The following is a 23,281-nucleotide window of genomic DNA, read 5'->3' as shown; positions in this document are numbered from 1 at the left end:
CAAGAACTGAATCTGAATTTACCAGGCATGTACCGAGAACTGCCCTGATGCCAGAGAGGAAAACATTTAATGATGAGCCATTAAAGTGCGAGTAAAAGAAATGAAAAAAGGGGCTTGAAAGTCACATCGCAAGATGGAGGCTGCAGTTCATCCACCACAGAGGAAGGGATTGACAAGGCGAGGTCAGAGCTTCGAGGTGTGCTTCTGTGACCAAGTGTTCAGGATTACCAATATTATTCTGTTGGAAATTGCTCTACTAGTCCCAACAGTATGGAGTGCATGACATAGGCGGAAGTAGCAGATGCAGCACCAGTTGGGTGGAGAACAAAGCAGTAAGCAGATCCTGGATTACAGAGTGCAAGGAGGAGAGCAGCATCAGACGGATAGCTATCTGGAGGTATGGCGTACACTAAACTACTTTTCCTGTTTTTTAAATCCATTGAAGTGGGAAGAGTGGTGCATGAAAAACTCCTTCATGCAGATGAGATGAGCAAAGGAGGGCCAGGTCCAAAGAAGGTTGCTAAGAACGCAGGTGGCAATGTTCCGAACTTTGTTGTGGGGGGGCAAAGGAAGGGGGTGGGCAGTCCCATGAGATGACTGGAGCAGCAGTCCAGCCTGAGGACAAGTGTGGCGATCAGATTTTTAGTTGCATGAACAGTAAGGTGGGGAGGGATTTTGATATATTCTGGCAGCTGGATTTAAAGATCACTATCTGGGAGTGGGTTGAGAAGTGTAGAAGGGCAGATAACATCTGTTTTGGAAGAGTGGGCATTAGTCAGAGTACCACCCATTGACAGAAGGTATAGAGAAGAGGGGCAAAGAGAAAACGATTTGTGTGTCATCGGGAAATGGGTAATAGGAGAAGCAGAAGGGGGGGGGGGGGGATTATGAAGAAAGGAAGCACAGTGTGTGACAAGGGGCCAGCCAAAGGTTGACCCTAGCAGAACACCTACTGGGATGGCGGGTGTCGGGGGAGGTCCCAGTGATGCAAGGGGGCTCATGAGTGGACCGCACTCAAGCAAGCTTTGTGTCCTGGTGGCCAAGGTTAGAGAGAATAAGACGAAGGGAAGGATTAGCAACAATGCTGAAAGTGGCAGAAAGATTGAAGAGGATGAGAATGAAAGAATGTTTCGAACGGTGAGCATCAGTGTGGCAGGGTGAGTGCAGATTACATGGAGTAACTGCTGAGGAATACACATTGGAGGGGTTGCAGGTAGGCTCGGATGCAGTTATACATCACATGGTACAGAGCCCTGGTGGAGTGGGGAGAAGGGCAACAGGTTCATATTTGGCTGGGTGATCAGAGCACCACCTTAAAGCTAGTTTGGAAGAGACGAGCATTAAGTGACAGGTTGAAGAGGAGAAAGAAAAGAGCAGGTTGGGGGTCCAAGCCTGGGTGGGAGTCACACGAACAGGTCAGCAGGTGCACAAGATGGGTTTGAATACCAGACAATGGGTGCAAATTATGCCGGGGGCTTGGGGGTGGATGAGGATAGGGTAGCAACTATAGGTGTACATGTATTGCAGGGAGAGGGAGAGGGGGAGACGGGAAGAGAGAGAGTGGGGAAGAGAATGAAAGGAAAGATAGAGAGGGGGAGGAGGGAGGGGGGGTGGGAGCAGAAGAGGGGAAGAGAAAGAAGGAGAAGATAGAGAGGGGAAGAGAAAGAAGAAGACAGAGAGGGGAAGAGAGGGTGGGGAACAGATGGGAAGAGGGAGATAGGGGAAGAGAAATAAGGGAAAGAGGGGAAGAGAGATGGGAAGGGATAGAGAGGGGAAAAGAGTGAGAAGAGTAAGGGGGATGAGAAGGGGGAAGAGAAGGGGATAGAGAGCGGGGAGAGAGAGGTGGGAAGGGAGAGAGAGGTGGGAAGGGAGAGATAGGGGGAAGAGAGGAGAGGGCAGACTGTCTGATTTTGAAAATCTTCAGAGAAATAGCAAGCAAAGACATCAGCTGAGAAGTGCAGTTGTATTAAAGAAAAACGAGGGTGTGCTCTGGAACGGGCATGGCAACAATTGTGCTGGGCATGGCCTAAAGGAGGAGTAGATGGCATCTATATATACATAATACACCACGACACTGTGCATGTACTTGATTCCCCCCCTCTCCCCCCCAACATGGACTCCAGTGGTCAGTTTTTCGTCCAGTCTGCACACAAGTCCCTTTGGTTCAGTTTCCAAGCAATCTGCTGCCAATCACTTTCTGACTTGGGATATAAGCAATTGAATCAGTGAGTAAATCCCCTTCATTTTGCAAATTAATGAACTAGGCCTCGGGTGCTGAATAGCTCTTGGGGTGTTTCTGCTCCCCTGCCCTCTGTCCATGTCCCGTGGTAATGTGAAGCCATTAACTCCCTGCAAGGCACGGCTGATGGGATGCACCCATTTCCTAGAGAGGCAGGAGTCTTCTCAAACTAAAAGGTTGCTTGACTTTAAAAGTGCTTATGCTGGCCACAGACAGATCTCAAAGAGTTTTTTTTATTCCTGACATCTTCAGCCACCCCTGAAATCACAATCACCCGGCACAGCACCACGAGCAGGGGGAGAACACCACATAGCACCAACTGCTGGTGCCTAGCATAATATTAAAGAACATTTTAGCAACAGAAGAACAAACACAATGTTTAGATAAGACAAGTAGCTGGCCATGAGTCAAGAGTGAACCCTTCAGGGTACAGAATGTTCACTGGCTTTTCGGTTTAATTTATGATAAAACTCTACCAGCAAGGTGACCATACATACACACATTTAGAGAGTTTTTATGTGGAATTCCGGTGCTGGCTGTCTTTCCTTTCAAGCATTCCTATCCCACCCCACAGGCTCTCGCTGAGATCTGTGGCACAGTGGACTAATGCATCCACTACAGGCCTGTGCTTGACCTCATCGTCACAGGTTCGATTCACGGCAAGTCCACTCGGCCTTTCATCCTTCTGAGGTCGATAAAATGAGTACCATTAAGTTGGATAACAAACATCCATTATTAGCGCCAAGATGCCCCTAAGGGGGTGAATGCGCGCTTTACAAATACACCGGTTATGTTAAATCACGGCTGAGGGAGCTCGGTCAGTGTCCCACGAAAAGGACTGTTTTTGGAAACTGACGGGCTTTGCCGTGGCCAGCCCAGTCCCGCTTAAAGCCCTGGAAGTGGGTATAGATGGCATGAGCCATGGGTAGGGGAAGCAAGGTCTGGAGGGGTGTGAATAGTTTAGAAAGATGCGCGTGGAGGCGCAAAGACAAGGTGGTTGCAATAGTTTGATTTCATGGAGTCTAGAGCAGGAACAGAGGGCAAGAAGGGATTCCATGCAGGGCAATGAGAGTGACGTTCCCACAAGTGAGGTATATGAAACCAAATTGTTGTGCTCAGCTGCCTGGTCAGTATGAGAACACAGGGAGGTGCAAGAAGGCATACAGGAACGTGCACGATATCGGTACTCTAAAGCAGAAGCTTGTGAAGGCTTTCTCAATAGAGATGGCGTGCAATGAAGTGCGAACTTGAACCGAAGACCGGACTTCAGAAAGATGGGGAAGCAAGGGCATCAGGGTTGGATTTGCAGTAAGTAATGTGGAGCCATGGTGCTAGGCCAAAGGAAGCCTTCCTTTACAGTGAAGTCATATGTCCAAAAAGGGCCCCTGTCTCGGGCATCAATGAAAAAGTGGCCCAGAGTTGCAAATGGCAATTCATTCCTTTTGTGACAGACTCTTTGAATAGTACAGAAGGGGGGAGTTTATTGATAAAATGTGATGCAAATTGTGTATTTTAAAGAATATTTATTCAGCATCACTGGTCAAAACTACTATCTGCATAGAGAATAACTCCTCAAAATGGCCCACATTGGGCATAAAAGTGGCCCACACTAGCATTTTGCGTTTTTAGTTCTGAAATTGCCCTATTGGCCAGTCGAGCGTGCCGCTGCCATCTTTAAAGCTTCACACAGCCAGTATGAAGCACTGTCAGAGGGCATTCTGCTGCATTTCACAAGTGCCCATCCTTGATGGGGGGCCAATAAACATTTCCCATACAGATCCTGACCAAAGTTTGACGATTCGTGGCTGTGCCACCTTGTACCAGCAATCACATTGCATTTCCTCAGATAGCTGCCTTCCAATGAAAGCACCTTTGGTCATTTCAGGACACGGTATTTTAATCAGTATGTTTGATGGCCTACGTGCTCGGCTGCATCTGCCCCCAGTAACCAGGTCTTCTAATTCACTATGACAGGGGAAAAGAACACAGGTGTACTGCTTTACAGTCTTCTGGATTAATGTGAACATATTTGTCAGCAGATAAGAGATAAGGACAGCCAGCCAAGCAGGGACGTCATTTCAATAAAATGCCAGGGTTAGTGGAAGTGACATCACATGACCCTTGACCTCTGATGACATTACAGGAAGTGATTGTCATTTGACCCCACCCAAAGGTTACATCACAGGAAGCGATGAAACACGACCTTTGACCCCCTTGACAACACAGGAAGTGGCATTACATAGCATTGTTCCCAAGAAAACTACGAAAAATATGATTACAATAGCACTATAATGTGATATACATTTCATACACGAATGGATCACCATATGTATTGTTAATATCAGTGTGTATAAGCCCATATTACCAAATTACTGTGAATGCAAGCAGATGTCCAAGGCCAAATGATAATAATGTGTTATTATATAGCACTTATGCTTAAGTGTTTTATATAGAACAAATATGCATGCATGCATACAATATCACCCAACCTGTGTTGGTACTCATTTTCTCGACCTCAGAAGGATTAAAGGCTGAGTTGAGATGTTTAAGAACAGACTAAATCAGTGACTCACCCACTGAAGTGTGCCTGAAATATACCTTTAATGAGTTTAGAATTATTGTATAGAATTCCAGAAAGACGAATTATTTGTTATTCCTATTCTTTCTTATTTAGGGTCACTGCTCAAAGTGTTACACTTGTGGAACACCCTGTGTTTTTTAAGAGTCCTGACAAGAAAGCCAGACACTCCAGAAACAGCGCCGGGACTTCATTACAAAAAAAATTACTATTATTTTAAATAAAATCTTTAGGGCTAGCAAGGGAGACCACAGGGGTCGTTCCATTTCGACACCTCTTGGTGTCTAGGACAAGTCAATAGCTGCCATCCAGCATCTTAGTGACAGTTTCTGCTGTCTGCTGTCCCATCCCTGCTCTCAGCTCACTATAGGCAAGAGCTAATTGAAGAAGGGACAAAGCAAGGGCTCTGTCCGACAGATGCTAAAATGTAATGTCCCATTCATTAAGAATGAGAGAGGGCAAAGACGCACCGACAGTGCGAGAAACGTAGCGACAGACCGAGCAATGTAGAGCAAGACAGACCAACTGACATAGTGCGAGACAGACCAACTGACGTAGAGCGAGACAGACCAACTGACATAGAGCGAAACAGACCAACTGACATAGAGCGAAACAGACCAACTAACAGAGCGAGACAGACCGAGGTACAGCGAGACAAGCACAGACCTCAAATTTAGGAGAGATTGGCAAAGAGGGTCAGAGCCCCTGAAAAGCGCATAGGTGACAGACAGAGAAGGGGCGAGCCTGAGCTATCTCAAAGGGATAGATAGGAAAGGAATTTCAGAGACCAAAAGGTAATGTCGAGTGGTGACCAAAGGAAGACTTTGAAAAAGGTGGAGAGCAAGGACTGCATAAAGAATCTAAATACCACATGACTAGGTTTAGCCAGTGATCTTTCATTGTCCTTACATCCGGTAGCCGCCCCCATACAGTGGCACCAACAAACTACCAATAACACAGAAATCCCCTGTCAGAATGCAGATACTAGTCACGCTTCTGCATCTCACAGAGGAATGAGAGAGTAGAGTGGGTGCAGTCCTGAGAACATCTTGCATGTATCGAGGGTGAAGTAGAATATAATGAAATCAGGCAAAAAATAAGCAAGGTGAAAAAAAGCAGACCTCAGCTAATCAAGACAAAGTCACCGTCATGTTAATAAAAAAGCATTCTGCACATTGTAGGTTAGCAATAGGGTATTTTTTTGCTGGCTCGCAGAAGGCCGGTATTCTACTGGGAGTTTGGCTTCCTCCCACAAGATTCAACTAAGTCTTGAGAAGGGATTTTGGCAGTGTAACCAGATTGCTACCATGTTGGTCAAGCCAATGTATAAAAAAGCAGTCCAGCTTTAATACCCTAGCTAATGATTTAGTGGTCGTAAAGCCAGGGGAGAAGGGCTGCATGTAGCAATGCATAGGTAAACATCTTTCTTGTTTGAGGTTTGCAATGTATGACCAATGACACGTTGATGAAATAAATGCTGGGCACTCGAAGAATACCTTTAAGGAACTCTTAATATACTGTTTCAAACTGTTTCAAACTGTTGAATTCAGTCCGGTAGAGTAATTACATCTATACATCCACCAGATCTTTCAAACAGGAACTATTGTTCACATACAAAAGATAGCCTAAAGTATTTTCTTTTCCAGCAAACACTGTGGGTAATCTTTACCCATATAAATACATTTTAGAGTAGGGTCCAAGTGTAACTGTGGGGCGGTCTATACAATTCAGGTTTGTGCCGTCTAGAAGTCCTTCCATTTGGTTGTGAATTAAGCCCAGTTTGCTTTTCCGTGCCTGGTTTACAATCGACAGTGATCAGATTTGTGCTGCTCCTATAGTTTGTAAGGTAAATTTGACATCCCAACACACAAAACCAGACACCAACAAATAGCCCATCCACAGAGATGCACACTTCTAAAACTACACACCCACAGATGACTTGAGATATATGTTTTGCCATTTTCTCCTCAAGGTCACTGGTTTAATATCAGTTACCAAATTCACTCCTCTCTAGGTCCCCATTCCATTGTTGCTACTGTTATTACTGTGTCTCTGCTGTTCCACTAAGCTCTCTCCCACTCTTGAGGTCCCCATTCCACTCGTCACTGCTGTTACTATGCTGAGGACCTTCTGGTATTAAAGACCCCTCTTTGGACAAAGGCCTCGTTGGAAAGCTGTCCTAGAGACTTAAGGGTATCATATTCTTCTTTGGCACTCTTAAGAGCGTCCTCAACTGCCTTACCGAAAAGTGCATTGGGCTCAATGGGCATATTTAATAGAGTGGCCTGCGTTTTCCAAATCCAGACTGCCTTAGCCAGGCACGACGTTTTATCAATGTGCCCTCGGCTATGATGCAGCCAGTGTTGTATGCGGCATCTGAGTTGCTTTTTAAGATGCAGTTGGCCACTTGCTTGCCATCTGCTAATGTATTTAGGAGCTGTGAATTTAGAGGCTCTTGAAGAGCTTCAATTTGTTTTTCAACTCGTCCCATTTGAGGCAGTTATAACTAGCCAAAAGGGTGGTATTGTTGGGTATTCTAGTTTCGTAGGCAGCTGAGAAAGCCACCTTTCTGCCAAAGGTGTAGATTTTCTTGCTTTCTTTATCAGGCGGGGCCTCCGAGGAGGCCAGAGGTGTGCCTGCTCTCTTTCTTGTGGTGACAACTAAGGAATCTGGTTTGAGCTGACCCCTAATGTACAGAGGGTCAGTGGGGGCAGGCCTAAACATCTTTTCAATACATGGGTTGACAGCCCTGGTAAGGTTGGGTGTAAGCAGGGAGGGCTGTATGTGTCTTTGGATGGATTGCAAGAGGGGGGATTAACTGTGTGGCATATTTCTTGTTGCCAAAGATATCCTCCACAAAATCATTGTCGATCTGTGCCTCCTGGGTGCCAATTTGAAAATGCTGTACGGCCCTGAGAAGAAGCTCATTATATTGGAGCTGGTTATCAGTTGGTGAATCAGCTACCGGTTGATCCTTGTTATCTGGGGATTGGATGCTGTAGGTGTCATCATCATAATATTGATCCTGGCCATACTGGTCTCCTTGGTCACCCTGGGAACTGGGGTCCTGACTCACCTGAGGTGTCACAATATAGATGTCTTAAGAGGGGTCAAGAGCCAATGGAGTGGAGCGGGCCTGGCTGGAGGTACTAGGCTGAGAGGTTTCTAGATGAGGCACCTTGGCAGGTGGTTCATTCCTGGTTGCCCCTAATCCCTGTGTTAAGGCCTAGAGATTTCTAAATTCATCAGGGTGTCTGTACATAAAATTTACAAAACAGGACATCCTCCTCATGATCATATCAAAGCTTTATGGGGTCCACTCAGTTGATTTTGGGAAGACTGGGGGAGGGGGTAGAAGTGTCCTGCAAGGTTGTGGGCTCCCTGTGATGTAGGATTTTAGAGAGGGGGCGTCTCTCATTTTGGACATGATAGAAAGGGGTGTTGAAACTCTTTCGACGGACGTCCTTCAGTGCAGGAAAGAAGTGACTTTTTAGGCACGGTGTCTGAAACGGGCCTCGCTGGCGCCTGTTCCGAGACCTGTCCTGCGGCGAACGCGATGGCCCAGAGGACAGGGATAATTTAGATGGCCTATTCTTAGACACCACAAGGCTCAAACTGGTCCACGACTTTGTCAATGTTGAGCCGTGGGGTGTGTGCTTAGTGTGGCGTGAAGTGTGGATGCCTTTGCTGCTGGGTAACTCCTCAGGGGCACACACATGGGGTTCCTTAGGAGACTGATCGCCCTGGGGTCACTTAGAACACTGATGCTGCCTTCACGGGATTCCCCCACCACGGCTATAGAGGCTTTGCCCTGCATGGCGTCAGCGGGCCAGCACTTTGTTCGACGATCCTTTAGTGTTTTTGGCCTAAAAAGCTTGCAAGACTTTTAAGTCTTTTCGGGGTGGTACCTCGGCAGACAATGATTGCACACATTGTTTGTGCCCTTTGAGAGGCATTTTCTGTTACAGGATGGACAACATTTAAATGGAGTTTTGTCCATGGCGAAAAGGAAAGGCAGTGCGGCGATGAAAAGGAAGATAGGGGTCAGAAAAGGCATGCTCTAGCAACGAAAAAAAAGTGTACGAAACCTCCTCCCACTCTCCCTACCATGAGGGACCGAAGCCCGGTGAGTCTAGGAAGGCCGCAGTCATTGATAGTCGAGGCGGTTGTAGTCATTGACGATGTTGCCGCCTGTCGAAATTCTACGAAGGAGTTGGTAGTGCGGCTGCCGATGGGCGGTTGAAGAAAGGATAGGAAGAAAGTTTAAAGTTAAACTTTGTCTAGCAAAAGGCGTTAGCCTGAGAAACTCTGTAAATTATCGACCTATCATGATGGCGGAAAAAAAAATCTGAGGGACCTCGACGTGTGAAGGACCATGGGTACAGTGGATGTCATACTAAGGATAGTATTACTGACACACCCAGTCGACATCCCTTTTTGAGTTTTGAAAATAAATCATGTAATACCCTGCGACTACCACTAGATATCAGCCTATGCAAAACACGTGATCTAGGCAGATCCACAAGCCTCAGAAATATATGTTTGGTGAGAGTTCAGGAGAGACAAATCATAGTCCTGAACAGGAGAGCCTCATATGAAAAATACTTCATGCAGATCAACTTACCTGTCTCCTGTGGATCATTTAGTAAACCTCAAGAAGAAACTGGGGAGTGTGGTAACTGGCAGCATGATGTAGCCATGTACGCTACGAAACGCATGGGCAGTACCATGTGAACTTTTCATACCCGTTTCCAAAGATACCAGAGTCTAGCCAGCAGTTGCCTGAAGCGTGGGGGAGCGCGGAGATTAACTATCATGGGGACCCTTGTTAAGTGGTAATAGGAACCTATGAATAGTCCACCTCTCCTCCTGACTAAGCTAGGAGCACCAGAGAAATTAAAGGAGACTGAGTAACTTTTTTAAAATGTTTTTCGGAAATTAGGAGTATGTAAAAATTCGAAATTCAGTCGATTCCAATTTTATTACAATAATTGGGAGTATCTGCCTACCGTGACGAGCCCATCATATGTTCATCTGTGTAGTCTTCTGAAAAAACATCATTTACGGTTTCAAGAAAATACAGAGCCACTTGGCACGTGCTCTCAAAGCTGTGTTTATGTGATGTTTATTGCACAGTAGCATCGTTCAAATAATATTAGGTGCACCTGCCCGCCCCTACAAAGACGAGCCCTGGCAAGAAAAGGCCAGGGCAGCTTTGTATAGGCTCGCTGCATTTCCCTGTAGGCCAGTGGACAGCCGAGCTGAATGAAGGGGCTCGAGTGTGTTACCATACCCAATAATTCACACACCAGCCCAGATTTAAGAGGTATTGCTTATAGGCATGTGAACGACCACAAGAAAAACACTTGACCAAACATCACATAAAACAAAACGTGCAGAGAGAAAACAACCCTTCTGTAGTGCTGTGAAGGTTGTCAGCAAGCAATGGAGCATGAGAGACTATAGTGAAAACCAAACGGATCCGAACACTCGAAAGGGAAAAGGACATGAAACAATGGACAAGTGAGCACGATCAGTGCCGACATCTCGCTTATGCAATACCTTGCATTTCCGCCCTAGCCATTAAGACAGTGAGGGGGCGGGGGGTGCAGAAACCTGTGGCTCCCTAAATGTTTTGGACAACCACCAGTGCTAGTACTGGAAAAGATTCACTGTGGGATGCCACAATAAACCAACATTTGGTTTTCAGGAAATGAATCACAAACACCTGGACAATAATAACCCAAACAGGAGGAGCATTTCCTATAATGTTTTGCGCAAAATATAAAATGTGCACACCTTTACAACCTACAAAGCTGTACTTGTAGTGTCTGCAGCATACAACCCTAGCAAGCAAGTCCATAGCTATGTATCCTGGCCAGGCATTCAAGTGTTCTTGTGAGAAAGTATCTCAGCCCTGATCCAATCTACATGGGTTCTAATCCCGGTTTCTGCAACGTGTGAAGCAGTTCAAGAACACAAAACACTTGAAAGGTTCAAATGGATATTCCACACCCGAGATCCCAGATCTGGGAAAATCCAGCCCAATGACCCGCCCAGACTACAACTCCCATGACCTCTCGCCATTTGCTTTTCTTGCTAGAGCATCCGAAACATCTACAGAGGTGCGGTTGCATAGCCCTGCTCCAAGACCTTCCTCGTTGTGTGCGTTCTCTTTTGAACAAGATGGCTGCTGCTTCATGCAATGCCTAGGAAACAATGTGGCAGGGATCGAAATTGATATGAGATATCGAGCGCCTGCGGGTAGGCTAGAAGAGCTTTCACACCAACGGCTATAATAGCCAGTCACCCGGTACCCCACTTTGGAAATGTGCAACGCTAATGGGCAACATGTAATGTAAATAAGCTATAGTTTGCATCTCATGGTGAACCTAGATTAGCAGCACAACATGGACCAACGCCTTCTTCCCTAGTAGATGGGAATGCCCCAGTGAGACGCAACACCTGGGAGCTACGTTCCAGGCAAATCAAACCTTCATTTCCATCTTGGATGTGAAATGCCCAAAAACAGATGAACTGAAATGAATAATATACTTTAAAGGGACAGTTTTAAAGTGGGACCAACCATCTGCAGGCATTCTCACGGTCTACGAATAACGCAACGGATTTAACATGGGCCACCGAGTAGTAACCAGTCTCTCCAGACATCACTAAGAACAACAGAGTGCCATTGACAACAGACTGACATGAACACCGACGCTTTGTGAGCAGGAAGTACCATGTACCATTAGTCGAAAGTAAGGTAGCCAAAAGTGATAGGTACTTCTAACACCAGCTGTGGGTGCTCTTAGGCCATCCTAAATAAAGAAGGCCATCCCTGGTTACCAATGCTCGAATAAAGGCTAGGATGTAATTCACGGTTATCTGCAAATTGCCCATATTTTGCCAGTTTGAAAAACAAGTTGCAGGCACGCGTCAGTTCAATTTCTAGCTCCCATAAAGTGCTCGGGCTATGTGCATGTCTGCAGAACGGTAGGGCGTGCAGTTTTGGCCGCTGCAAAGTTCTGAGGAAGTCACAAACCTTGTTTTTGGGAGGGCCTTTCTCAATATCTCCTCACCCACAAGCCACTATCCTGGCATAATACAAATACGTGGCAACTCATGTCGCAAGGCCACAGGAATTCCGGTAGAAGTGCTGTCAAAGCAGCAGGTTGCATTTCCAGTTTCTTCCAGGTGTTTTGTGGAGTCGAAGCCCCACATGTTTTGGTCTGGCTGGAGACAGATAGCTCTCTCGCAGTCATAATGCAAAGCAATCTCAAATGGACTCTGCTGATCAGTGCAGCATATCCAAGCGGACCTCTGCGTGGTTCTCAGATTGCAGTGAGGACATACATTACAGTGCGTGCATCCTCACGCCTCCAATCGACATCTTTTTGGTTTGGCACAGGGTCGAGGCGGAATCCTGAAAGCAGGAGTAGCTGGCCATGAGGAGGGAGTGATTGTGACAGAGGGTCGCCCGATCCTTCTGAGCTAGATCCCCCACGCAACTGCTTGCTCTGCCAAGATTATAAAACACTGGGCAACCTCAACTCGTTGCGGCTTCATTGCCTAGACATGGCGAGCAAGGAGCCTACATGCCGAAACCAGTCTGGGGTTGCTTGCTCACTGGACCAGACCCAAGATTGCTTTTAATTCCATTCATGAGGCCTGGACCGCTTCATACGGGGGCAGGGGCAAGACAGATAAGCCTAAGATTGGTCCCAAAACAACAGCCTAGAAAGGTGCCCAGAGTTTAGGATTGATTCAAAGCTTTCCAATTTACACTTTTTGCTGTCTGTATAAGGAAAGCACACGCGGAGCAGATCCCTACAGGACACCTATCTTTATACTTTATTTCTGAGGGAGACAAATTGAATTTCCTGAATTTAGCTTACCGGAGCCGACTCCTTACAGAAGGCTTCAACTGCGATCTCTGGCAACTCTGAAATAAGAACCTATTGGCCTTGAGAAAGACATCTACTCGAAACACGTGTTGGCTGTTTTTTGCACCAGTTACGACTGGAAAATAAACGAAACCAGCAAACCAACATTGTATATATTGGCAAAGCGCGAAGTGTGAGAGGTTCTTTACTTTACTTGTATAAGGAAAGCCTGAACATATGTAGGAAAATGATTTGTGGTGCCGCCGCCTCATCCCCAAACACATACCTCACCTTGAACAAGTGTATTGCCGATATTTCCTCAGTCTTACACAATAGCACACTTCAAGCATCTTTATTCTCATCAAACAGATACTTTTCTGTATATAAACGCCTGGCTTATTGGTTTGACCCTGCTTGCGCCTCGTAGTGTCTCTTTTATGACGTGCAGTTAGAATGCCTGGCAGTTATGAAGCAGGCTTGCTGTCCCATTGCGAAGGACTGCTGCACATTCCATGGGCCAGCTGTTTTGATAAGAAGCCTGATGGAAAAGTACAGCAGGTGGCAGAGTCCGATGCCAACTCATCGCCGCCCCTAGCCTAGATCCATCATCAGAAGATGGCGGTGGCGGGAAGCGTCTTTAACTCGAAGCAGCTCGTGCTTTAGTGGCGCGTTAAAAAGGGAACTAAATGTTGCCACTTTTGACCAACATAAACCTGCAGTTTCTCAGCTTGGTTGCCACTGGCCTTTTACCCCAAATTCGAGGCCAACAGTGAAGCTAATGTAACTGTGCCCATTGCAGGTTTACACTACAGGCTTGTAAAATGAAATAAGACACACCACGTCGCTGCGTCTGTTACGTTCGGATTATCCGACGCACAGCACGGTACCAAATGCAAATACTGAAGGCGCCACTACTCACGGTTGCATCAAAGTACGGGTGCCGGTGAGGGTCGCAGTTCACAAGTCAGGTTTTCCTTCAGTCTTCAGGGGCCCGCCTTGTGCCCGCGATGCAATGCGCAGATTGCCGATTAAACAAGCAGCCGATTCTTTCCTGGGAATCCAAATTCCAACTGCAGCGCTACAACTGAAGACGAAAGCGCTCGGATACGCGGGCGTCCCTTTTAAAGCCGACGTTAAGCAACGCCAGCCACGCCACTGTAGATTTGCTGAGAAAGGGGGCGATTGCAAAAACAACCACACCCAGAACATCCCTGCAAGTTGTTGACTCGCATCAGAACTGGACGAGCCAGTTGGCCCTCATCTGCCGTCTGTATCTTGGAATACATGCGACAGTCAGCGAATTCCAACCAAGACGGCTTCAAGTCTCCTTCCTCATGAATGCCCGCGCCCTCAATCCAGACACAGCCAACACGCCTTTGGTCACCACCAAGCTGTTCACCAGGCCTCTCCCTGTGGAAGTTCAAATCCAAGCGCCAACAAACAGTGTGTCCAAGTTCACACATCCACGAACACGGCTACTGCTGCAATGATTTCCAGAAAGATGAATATACAAGCGTGTCGCTAAGCTTGTTAGAATAGTGCAGTGTGGTAAACACAAAAACAAGTGGTTGAAATGCAAAAGCCCATACCCCTTCCAATCACAGTGGCAAAATGTACCAGCGCTTGTTCAACTCAAGTTCTCTGATGGATATTGTGCAGAAGAGAAACATACCGAAACAAAACTAAGCAGTACATTATTAACTAACAAGTCTTCAGTATCCAATTTAGTCCTACGAGATGAGCGAACCTCAGGCGCACCCTGGTGCGCAACATAACCCATGCTAGAAGACAATTTAGCCTCAGAGACCGGAGGCTTGGCAGACCGGAGCCTACTTGATTAAATCCCCAAAAACGAAATCCCTGGGTTGCCCCCGGTAGGTTTACTCTCGATCTGGGTTACTTTGATGCAGCCAGAACGTTTACCCCCTTAAGATGGATTCTCTGGGTTTGTCCCGGTCAGGTTAGCCGATGAGTAGGGAAACTCGTCCCTGCTCATAGCATGCTTAGCATGCTTAGCCCCTTGACTGGAAACCACAATAAGGCACTCTGTGGCTGAATTAGTTCCCCAAAGGGGTTCCCTGGGTAATTTCTGTCGTTAGAACCACTGTAGTCCCTACCGGAACAGACAGACGCCGGAAAGGTGTCAAGTCGGGTACCCCTGAATAGCAAGTCACTTACTAGTCTATGCTGGTCTTTGAAAAATTGACAATTACAAGGCACCGACTTACCAGAAACTCCACAACTGACGAATCCCGTAGCCAAGAGTTTGTGCTGAAAGTGTGAGATAGTAGCAGTAAGAGTCCCAACGGAAATCCAGATCCAAATACTCAAGACAGAGAGGATAAATGGGTGTGAGCGTGCATCAGATATCGCAAAGTGCTGTTGCAAGACACACAGAAGGAAAACCTCTTTAACACTGCCATCGGTGGAGGGAGATCAGACACCGAAAACCCAGGGGAACAGGGGAAGAAAAAGAATCAGAAAAAATAAACTAAAAGGTTGAGAAGAACCTCTGTAGAGTCACACATGTACAGTCTCAACCGCACTGAAAAAAGGACCAAGGAACAAAGCAACCTAGGCCAAATGCACGGATACACACTGCTTCACAAAAAAATAAAATAAAATCAAAGGACTGAAAACATTTGTGGGCAAAACACTGTAGGATGGAAAGTTTCAAAAGTATGAAGGAAAGGTTAGGAGTACCTACACTATCAGTGTTGTCACTGATCACCTGTCTCACTTGCCAGTTTTCCATGCGTCTAATACAAAAGCTTGTGTTGATTAATTTCCCCCATTTAATCCGTTCTTTTATATTACATATATGCTATCATACATAAAGAACGCCCATCTTGTTAACATTCCTATGAAACTGTATATTGAATCCACTCAGTCTCTTTTTTTGAAAAATAACTAAACAAAGCTAATTCAATGGCATTTGTAAAACCCTTCACTTATACAACTGTTTAGCAACTTTGTATGCTCACCACCGAAAAGGAGTGCAGTATCCCCTCCCACGTGTGCTCTTTCCAACACATCCAAGTTTGTTAACTTGTCTTGCTCCACGACACACATTAGACACAATCACTGTAGGTGCCATTTTTAGCAATGCAACCACATTAACTGCCGGTATCGAGGTTGCTGCTTCCCCTTTAGAACCAGGTCCTTGTTAGTTATTATACATAGAAGCCGAACACCATTGTTCTAGAAGTCCTCAAAATGTGCGCTCATCACCACCATGGCTAGTGATAATTGGCTCTTTGCGAGTAAGAAATCCTGTGTTGTGCGCATGTGTAGACTTGAGGGGGCGAGTTTTTTTTATGCCTGGTGAGAAGCCTGTGCTTTGAGATTCGTAGCCTTGCTCCTATTTTAGATTAAGCTACAGGAGCTGTACGGTGTCCTACCCTCATTTCATGAAAAATTATTTAAGAATAGTTGGAGAAATATTGGGGCCACTACTAATCCATAGGGCAGGGGTCAGCAAAGTGCAGCTCGCCAGATGTTTTGGACCATGACTCCCATGATCGAACATGCTGCCTAGGGCTGATGGGAGTTGTAATACAAAACACCTGCAGAGCCAAAGGTTGCAGACCCCTGCCCTAGGGTACTCCACTTGTAAAGTTCTATAAAATGAAAGCTACTCCACTTGCCATTGCATTCTGTCAGAGAGTCTCATATTCTCGGATCATTTCAATATGCACGTTCAGGCCATTTACTTTATTAGTTTGTTTTCCAAACATAGTATCAAGGGCTTCCCAGATAAAGAAGCTGAAGCCAGACAATGAGATAATCAGGGGGTAAAAATTCAAGTTGCAAGCTACTAGGCAGCCATAAAAAGTCACTTGCCACCTCAATTCTATGCATACAAAAAAGGAAACCACTTCCTACTCGCTAAAGGTCAAATATCACTAGCCAATGGCTAGTGACCAGTGAACACTTTCCACCCTGAGAGTGTTATTCCAGGTTTTCTTTTATTTTTCCAGAAATGCTTGTAGACTCCAGTTTAACATCCTTAAAGAGGGCGAAATGGTCAGATTTCAGAAAGATGCAAATTAAAGGCCTTTTTTAAAAAAAAAAAAAATTCACGATAATATATATATGAATAACAAGCATGTACTTAAAATGACACAACGCTACCCAGAAAATGCAACCAAATTCCACAGAAGTACCTAAAGTATAGAACTACAAATCCACCTCACCAAAGAAGGGACATAAACCAGGCAAGTCTTGCATGAAGCCAAGATGATATCTGAGGAGGCCACAGGCGCAAAGGCTGCTAAGTCTAGATTCAAGTCCCATGAGCGGTGAAGGGCCCTCACAGGAGGAAACCGACGAAGGAGCTAGTCGAAAATGCTGCTATACGATTAGTCCTTCTAGCTATCCAATACTATTGCCAGAGCTCACGCAACCACCCCCCTACCCCCAAGACCTGGAAGTAGGTACGATCATCTATTATATTCCTGAGGAAGCCCGATCAGAATCGAAGGAGCATTGAATTCAACTCGCAAGATCGGGGGTTACAATTTATATTGATGCACCAGTGGCTTTGCATTTGTACTGGTCTCTCGCTGACAGCTTCCTAGTCAACATGAAGATCCACATATTGTCTGAAAGGCTTAGGTGACTATAAAGTAAATACTTCTGAACTAGGGTAATAAACTCAGAGTGGAGAGGTGTGGGGGTAAAGAGCGCAGAACCATTCCCCGACTATCGGAGTGAATGTCTACCCTTTGGGGCAGGTGGTTCAAGGGGACCGATGAGAGGCTTCTGGAGGGTTGAAAAATAGAACCCTAAGCGGCCATCAGGGGATCATTAGAATCATGGACACATGGATTGATTTCTAAATTCTCCTGAGTGGGAATGGTGAAAATGCATACAGCAACACACTTTCCCACAGAAGGCAAATTGCGGTTCCTGAATAAATTAGGACCACTCCCCAGATGATGCACATAAAGGGTAAACTTGGTGAACTGGCGCACTGGAGGGTGGCCCCACTTAGAGAAAAACAGTCCTGCACAACTAGAGGTTATATCTCTCATTCATGGAATTCAAGAATCCTGCCGGCTGAGGTAGTCCTGCCCCTAGTTTCTCTCGACGGGGAGGTGCATGGTTTGAAGAATAATGATGTGTAACACATCCTAATACCACAGGTCTACTACCAGAAAGGCCAGCTGCAGAGATCTTGTGTCCCCCCTCCTTTGCTTGCTAATCTAGAACATTGGATCAGTTGTCTGCCAAGTGGTGGACCACAACACCTGCAATGTTTTGCATGAACTTCTTTAGAGCATTAAGATCGCCCAGAACTCTAGGACATTGATATGCATCTTTAGCCTTTCCATCCAAGGAAGGACAAAGTGGTCTTAATCCTCGCAGATCTGGATCTGAAAACGGAAACTACCTGAATATTTGTTGGGTCGCTCCACCACAGGAAATTGTCCCTTAGGCATTTAAGAGTAGGGATCACAGTTTTCTGAGGCTGAGGCGACCGTTTCCAGATAGAGGCCAGACAGCGTTGTGTACATCTCATCCTGAGCCTGGTGTCGGACAGAGGGGACGAATTAGACCACCAACCAGTCATCCGGTCATGATTCAGCCAAAGGTTGATGAAATGTCCTGAATCCTTTCCTCTTGTAGAAGACTCTGGTCACTGCCATTTACCAGTGTCAACCGATGCAAATCAGGTTCTGTGAAACAGTCAAGATTTCCAGAGGTTCACAGAGACCCAATTGGACAATAATTTCTAGGAGTTGCCTCAAAAAGGCTTGCCCCCCCCCAAACAGACTGATGCCCAGGACCAGCACTTTGTCTAGGTAAGGGTATAGATGCATCCCATGGAGAATGAGTTTAGCTGTCACTATCCATTCTGTTAACAACCTGGGAGCCACACTGAACACAAAGGGGAGCACCCTGTTCTGAAACACTGACCGCAAGCGAGAAACAAAAAGGAACCAGTAAAAGTGGCTCGGACATTAGAAGGCGGAGGTAGGCATCATGCACATCCACCTAAGAGTCAGTCACCTTAACCGAGAGCTCACTGATTTATACTGTTGTGATCTTCTTGAACAAAATGGGGGGTAAGACGTAAGTAGGAAAGATCCAGGATGACGCACAGGCCTGTCTGGTTGCGTTTGGGCATCTTAACAAGTCAAGTATCCTTTCCTAGACATCAGTGTTACATTTCATCACCCTCATACGGACTAGGATGCAGAATATGCACTCCATTTTACATCACTCAGGCCATTGTTTGGATGTAACCAACCATGGATTCTATCAAATCCTGAACCACCTAACAGACCAGCAGTTAAATAGTCGTTTAACGGGGCACGAACTGTTCAGACTCCGCCCACTCTATCGAGATCTGTTGGTCTGCTGGAGTCAACAGAACATCCATATAGGCTCAACCCAAGTGCAGTGTCAAATTTTGGTTTACTTTCTTGCCTATACCATTCAATAGCTTGTCCTCTTCACAGAGGACTAAAGAGAAAGATGTCCTGGCTGATGAATTACACTAGGTTGGCCAACACCATCATGAAGACAGACAAACATTAATCACTGTAGTGACTATTGTACTCCTAGCCCACTCTCTACCCTTCTCCAGCTTTGTGGGAGTTCCCACATACAGGAACGGTAGTCATTTTAAATCATAAGAAAACAATCCCTCCAGACACTGCCCTCAGCATCGTCTCATCAGTCCTTTTCCATCACCGTGGCCATGCCTGAATGAGATTTACTTTAGCAGTGAAAGGGTTCAGAGTGTGGGGTGGAGACTATTAAACAAAAGTAAATTTTACTTACTTAAAATCCCCCTTCTAGTTCCTCATACTTGTGAAGCAGAAACATCCAGAGGGAGGTGGTTTATCAAACAGGGTATGCACTACTGAATGCACAACCTGGAAACAGCAATGGAGTTAGAGTCCAATCCACTAGTAGTGCCTACAAAAGGAAAAAAGGTGAAGTCCACATGGAAGCCCTGGCAATGACCTCACCGCAAGGCAAAATATGCCACCTTTGCCCTGAACACATGCAGAGGCATAAGGAGGGGGTCAATGTTTGGTACCTGGAGAAAAGAGCCTCCCGGGCACCTATATTCGTGGGTCCGGCCTAGATAACACATAAGTGCTCTACAGAAATCAAATGGTTTAACCACGCTCCCCCTCTGAGGAAACGTTGGGGAAGAAAATCAACAGGGCAATCTCATAGCAGATATGAAAAGCCAACACAATCTTGGATAGAAAGGAGGGGTGGGTGCGAAGCACCATCTTATCCGGATGTATGGTAGTAACCGTTCAGAAGTTGCAAGGGCCCGAAGCTCCCTAACCCTGCAAGTTAACACAGCAGCGACAAAGAAAGCTGTTTTCTAAGACGCAAAGTTGAGGACCAGCCGCTATGGGCTCAAAAGCTTTGTGAGCCAAAGCAATGAGCAAGACATAGGTCCCAGATTGAATGGGGCCCCACGACAGGAGGAAACAAACCACCTGAGGGGCTCAAAATGCACTTCACAACCGTTTTGGAAAGGGAGTAGAAATAGAAAGAACTGGCTACATTCCTATATCCATCCACTGCTGAAAGGATAGATGGAGCACCAGTCAATGGCTATGCCGGAGTTTGCCAGGTCAAGTATGAACGTAGGTACATAGTCAAAGTCACAGGCAAAAGGATTAAGCTGACTGCCAAGGCACCAGTGACAGAAACGGGACCATTTTGTTCCGAGCTCTAGTAGCAGGCCTATGGGCTGCTATGATCACATTAATGTAGTCATTAGATAAGCCCAAATGACCCAGAGTCAGACACTCTGGAATCATTCTTATAGCCAAAGAGATTGAAGGGAGGGATCTGAAATCCTCTCCCTGTACACTCCTGCGACAAAACCTCTGACCTCAGCAGATGCAGGACCGGGGAGAGGGGCACCAACCTATTCAGGTTGGAAAATCGACACCTCTCTGGCCACCACAGCAGCACCAGATCAAACATGCAAGAGTTAGTAAAGATGAACTTCCAGATTGCATAAGGGAGGAAATGTGTATGAAGAAGAATGGTCAGGCCATCTCCCATCGATTTCTGCAGAGCCACGAAGCATTTTGAGGGCACTTGGCATTCTGCAGAGTTTTGAAAGCATACACCAGCAGAACTCTGCACCTGACAAACGGGTCTTCCACCAACATGGATTTGAGCTTGCACTCATGAATACTTGCTTCAACTCTGCTAGAGCGCATTGGCATGTTGATTGGACTCTCCAAGTAAATGCAGTACCCCTCCTCAAATGACCTATCCAATTGCCAGTTCCTGTAGCTCCACCTCCAGCAGACCTGGTGCCTCCCTAACTGTGCAGGTACAACGGATTGGGGTTAGAATCCCAAGACGGAAATGTCCGAGTGAGAAAAGGCCGAAGATTCTTTTTCTGAAAATAACCTTCAATCTTTTCTCCCCTGAACATTTCTGACTTGGCCCCCACCCACACCACCACCCCCCTACTTATCTTGCAGCGCCACACTTCGCTGTGTGCCGCCAACTCGCTGTGTCCCTGCAACTCCTGTTCCCTTTCACTTCTGATATCGGGAACCGACGCTGCAGGGTCCTTGCTTTTTAAAAATGTATTTTTTAACTTTTTGGGATCTGCTGGCCTCCCCCCTGCCCCCGCTCCCAATATAGTGAACAAGGGTGCCGGGGACACGCCTGCAGCCCTTAGCATTGAATAGGGGATTTGGTCGAACTTTTCGGCCGTTCGGAATTTTAAAATGACCGAAATTCGGCCAAATCTCTCATTTGGGCTTTTTTTGTGGGCTTTTTGAAGGTTCCCGGTAAAACATGGCCATGAGACTGTCACCACCTAATGCAAATGACCTTTGATGAATGGAAAGGAGTAAACAAGGTTTGAAGCTCCAACACATTCAATAAAGACGAAGCAGATCCTGGAGACCCCCAAAGGTCACAAAACTGACAGTAGTGCAGCATTGCACCACAACCCAACAGAGTAGAGTCAGAGGTAATGATCACAGGCTGGATAGGATCCTCAAACTGCATCCTCGTCATCAAGTTGGCACAGTGGCTCCACCAAGGCTGCTTGACAAGGCCATGAGGAAGGAATACCCACCAAAAAGGTCTTTGACTGTTTATTTAACCACTGTGCATGTGCTGTACATTTCTGCTGGTGTGACCCCCTTGAAGAAGTTGGATGATAATATCGATATCAATACCCCATTGGATTCCTCCAGCAATTGGCTGGTTTTAGCCCCTTTCTGGGGAACCTCAAACGGGTGCCCAGATTTAGCACCAGCTTAGGGATAACCCTGGGGTCACGCCCAGAATAAATGACCAACTCGGGAACCTCCAAGGGATCTCCAGAAGCTAAAAGGGTTAGAGGAACCATTCCCAGATGGGTAGACTTCAGGGAAGCGCCAACCCATCTGGTAGGTACTCTGAAAGGGGGGCTGAGGGTGCACTTAACTCTCCCAGGTTTTTTGCTTGGACAAAGTTCTGTAGGTTCAGGGAGGAGGCCAAGAAAAGTAGTCCTCCGATCACTGAAACTGACAAGCAAGCAGTAGTAGTAATTTGTCATTTGTGAACAAACCGAGTGTATGTTGCACCCCTGGGTCAGTGGCGGGCACCTGCTTGTGGCAGAACATGCAGGCAGAGAAATCAGCTTGATCTGGTATAAGCAACAAACATTGCAGTGCTGCTGGTAACTGCAGGGAAAAGGATGTTTAAAAAATAAAAACAAGCGCTAAAACACGCAAGCGCAGAGGGCTCTGTCCCACATGTCGTAGAGAAAAGGAATGGTAGGGTGAGGCTGGGGCAGCACCTACAGGGGTGTGGCTCTGGCCACATCACCCCACGCAAGAAATCCCCAAAAAGTAACGAGGAATTGGGATAGGTCATCCGAGTAACTGGCTTGGGTTGCAAGACTAGGCAGGTCTTTGCAGATAGCAAAGGTGTATAGCAGGCATCCAGCCTCCTTTTGACCACATGGGAAGAGTGGGGTTTTTGCCAGAGCCTCTAAGCCTCAGAAAATCCAGCCATCTGGATGGGGACACCATGTGATCATGAGTATGTGGTTAGTACCGCCCTAGTTGAGTCTGTTCGGTGGCATCCCCATATCCAAGAAATTAAAGAGTCCAACAATTCTCTCGTGGAATGCCAGGCAGAAGGAGGAAGCTCTTTCCTAGACATCCCCCCTTTGCTGCCCTTTGTATCTAATCAGCAAAATGTTTACCAGAGCCAGCTGAGCAGTTGGTGGAGGAGCCACTGGAGGCAGAGGGTATACATGCACTGGCTTTAGGAACGGCCAACGTGTTAGATCTGTGCCACTGACAATCGCAAGCGCAGGATATTGGGTCTAATTTGACCTAAAACATTTGACCTAATCACATTTGATTGAATTTGACCATTTTTTTCCCGGACTAAAATGCGGGGAAAGACCACCCCACTTCCCCTCAACCTAATCTATACCCTTTCCCACCCCCATATGTATATTTAATTAAATGTAACCCAAAAAAAAGGTCAAAAAAATTTGATCAAATGTTTTTAGGTCAAATGTTTTTAGGTCAATTATGCTAATACCGGTAGAGAAACGGCAGACATACCCCG

The 23,281-nt window shown here is 46.3% G+C and overlaps 1 protein-coding gene across 4 annotated transcripts in view; it reads right to left on the bottom strand.

The window, feature by feature from the left end:
• Window positions 1-23,281, bottom strand: part of ADIPOR2 (adiponectin receptor 2) — a 421,991-nt gene that overhangs the window by 312,120 nt on the left and 86,590 nt on the right. The window contains exon 1 of one of the 4 annotated variants that reach the window (XM_069628628.1): window positions 13,620-13,880. The exons of the other annotated variants lie outside the window; for them this stretch is intronic. The gene's annotated coding sequence lies outside the window, so the exon portion shown is untranslated. Of the gene's footprint in view, window positions 1-13,619; window positions 13,881-23,281 lie in introns of those variants that run through there. 4 annotated transcript variants of the gene reach the window in all.

Source organism: Ambystoma mexicanum, chromosome 12, assembly GCF_040938575.1.
Source record: "Ambystoma mexicanum isolate Mex_15411 chromosome 12, UKY_AmexF1_1, whole genome shotgun sequence".
NCBI classification, from domain to species: Eukaryota; Metazoa; Chordata; class Amphibia; order Caudata; family Ambystomatidae; genus Ambystoma; species Ambystoma mexicanum.
This window is presented reverse-complemented; position numbering and strand designations above follow the sequence as displayed.